This window comes from Otolemur garnettii, unplaced genomic scaffold (genome assembly GCF_000181295.1).
Source record: "Otolemur garnettii isolate 467f Iridium unplaced genomic scaffold, OtoGar3 scaffold00168, whole genome shotgun sequence".
NCBI lineage: Eukaryota > Metazoa > Chordata > Mammalia > Primates > Galagidae > Otolemur > Otolemur garnettii.
In genome coordinates this window covers 1293264-1296293 of record NW_003852563.1, presented here as the reverse complement: position 1 = coordinate 1296293, position 3030 = coordinate 1293264, and the positions used below count along the sequence as shown (strand labels likewise).

At 37.0% G+C, this 3030-nt stretch overlaps 1 protein-coding gene across 1 annotated transcript in view; it reads left to right on the top strand.

Moving 5' to 3' along the window:
* SPATA17 (spermatogenesis associated 17) overlaps window positions 1–3030 on the top strand; it is a 124965-nt gene that overhangs the window by 77278 nt on the left and 44657 nt on the right. The gene's annotated exons all lie outside the window — the stretch shown is intronic.

Here is a 3030-nt window from a genome sequence, read left to right as displayed (position 1 = left end):
AAAAATTTTTTTTCTTTTATTTTTTTTGAGACAGAGTCTCACTATGTTACCCTCGGTAGAGGGCTGTGATGTCACAGCTGACAGCAATCTCCAACTCTTGGGCCTAAGTGATTCTTTTGCCTCAGCCTCTCAAGTAGCTGAGACTACAGTTGCTTGCTACAACGCCCGGCTATTTTTTGTTGTAGTTGTCATTGTTGTTCAGCAGGCCCAGGCTGGGTTCAAACCCACCAGCCTTGCTGTATGTGGCTGGCACTGTAACCACCATGCTACAGGTGCCTATTCAAATCTATTTCCCTTGGGCCAGGTGTAATTTAGTCTTCATATCTGTATGGTATATCTTTTTCCTCAATTTCTCTTCTGGGTTTGCATAAATTTTCCTATATATCTTCCTGTATTTGGGTTCATTTCTGTTCTTAATTTGTGAATATATGATCATAGAGTTTTCATATATAAATATTTCCTGATTCCTTTTTGAAGATATTTAATTAAATGTGGAAATTTTTCTTTTTGCTTTTAGAAATTCTCATTAGGTAAAATGTTTAAATTCTCATTTTGATTTCTTCTCACAGTGACTCTTTGGTGAGGTTCTTATTTTGCTTATTCCTTTGCATTTTATGGACAGAATTACTAGGTGAAATATATGCTTTTCTGTCAGGATGGTAAATTCAGTTCCTTTAATAAAATAATGTAAGGGAAAGGAGAAGTTATGTCTTTTAGTTTTGTTTCTTCAGGGTCCTTATTTTTCCTCCTTTAAAAAAATTTTTTTTTATTAAATCATGACTATGTACATTTATGGGGTACAATGTGCTGAATTGATAAATAATGTGGAATGTTTACATGGAACTGATTAATGTTAACTGTCACCTTGCTTGCTCATTTCTTGTGGCAAGACAGTTATACTCTATTCTTAATAGTTTTGAAATGTATTGTTGTATTATGCACATTAGGTGAGGTCCCATCAAATACCCTCCATCCTCCTGACTTAACCCCTTCCCTCCCATCCCCCTCTTCTTCCCTGTTTCTTTCTGGACTATGGTTATGTTTTATCATTTGTATGAAAGTATAGGTGATTTTAAATTGGTTTCATCATAGTACTGAGTACATTGGGTACTTTTTCTTTCATTCTTGAGATACTTTACTAAGAAGTTTATGTTCCAGCTCCATCCAGGTAAGCATAATAGATGTAAAGTCTCCATGGTTTTTATGGCTGCATAGTATTCCACATTGTACATATACCACAATTTATTAATCCATCCAGGTGTCAATTAGCACTTGGGCTGCTTCCATGAAATCTGGAGAATACTCAAGGAACTAAAAGTAGACCTATGGTTTGATCCTGCAATTCCTCCACTAGGTATATACCCAGATGATGAAAAATCATTTTACCACAAAGACATTTGCACCAGAATGTTTATTGTAGCCCAATTCATAATTGCCAAGTTAGTTTTCCTCTTTTATTTGCTGCTTTCCCTTTACTGCTGTGACTCAAGGGGGCATCTCTCCTTTCCCGTCTTCCCTGAAAGAATGCTTGTTGCTGTAGCTGATGCTATGAACTATTAAAGTGCAGGCCTGTGCTCAGCATGTCAATACTTAGTTTCAAACTTTCTCTTCTGGAGGTGATGTTTTCTATGCTTTGTCTATATCCTTTGTGACCCTACCTCTTTTTGTACCCTTTCATAAGCCTTCTTCCCTTGGTTTTATACCCTCAATCTAGTGAGAAAGGCTGTATTGACCGGTGGGAACTCAGTGCTCATTTCTTTAGCTATAGGTGACTTCAGATTTGTGTTCTTTGTCTCCTGGTAATGGTGAAGGTATGTGCCATGAGTAGTTTTTCTTGTGCTCTTTGTAATACAGAGAATGAGGTATGGACTGATGTAAGGCGAGATCAGGGTATAGGCAGCTTCCATTTTCTTAGGGCCAACTAAAACTGTGTGAAGACCCTGTTTGGTGACAGTGATCTTCAGTCACTCAACACTTACTGAGCTTCTTCTATAGGACAAGTGAAATGCTAGACATCAAGGATATAATCTTGAGCAAAACCAAGCATGGTCTTAGCTCATATTGAGCTTATTGTCTGCTAGGGAGCATAGAAATTGATCCCTGCTCTACACATTACAAAGAAAAAGGTCATAGATCTATAAGACTGTGCAGTAAAAGACCCTGGCTTGTCTGGGGAATCTGATAGAAGGATCAGCATGAGTTAAACACCTATGAGTGCAGATAACATGGACTTGCAGTTCTTATAGAACAGTATCAAGGAATTGAAAGTGGTTATAGGGCTGAAGGTTAAGAAAGTGAGGCAGAGATGTTGAGCAATAAGACTAGAGAGCAGGCCGGGAATAGAACATGCAGGTACCCTCTAGGCCATACTAAATATTTTGGTCTTTAGTTGAGGAGATTCAAAAGGTTTTAAGTGTGGATTGAAAAGATGAAATTTGTGCTTTTAAAAGATTTCTCTGGATATACTGTGGAAAATGAATTTCAGAGCTGTCAGAATGAGTGCAGAGGAGACCAGTTTGGAAGCAGGAGTCAAGGTGAGATTTCATGGTAGTTTGTTCTCGTGGAGTGCCAGTGGGCTTGAAGAGGTGGGAATTAATTCTAGAAGTATTAAGAATACAAATGTTAAAATTTAAAAATGGGTTAGATGTGAAAGAATAAGAAAGAAGGCAGTTAACTCTTATGTTTCTGTGAGGGACGACTAGCTTGGTAGTGGTGGTATTTATTAAGACTGGGAAAGGAAGAACAGCCAGTATTTGAGGTCAGTCATAGAGAAGAGATCTTGATTTCAATCTTGGACATTATAAATTTTAGATGAATTTGACCCATCCAATTAGAGTTGTCAAATAGTTTAATATAGAGGTCCATTGCTTGGAAAAACAATTTTTCTTAAGAGTCACAAACTTGAGTATATTTGGTTCATAAAGAAAAGTGAGTATCTTTGGTTGATAAATAATATCAGAAACCATGAAAGTGGATTATCTTTTTTTTTTTTTTTTTTTTTAGATTGCATTCTTCTCTCCTCACTTTGGC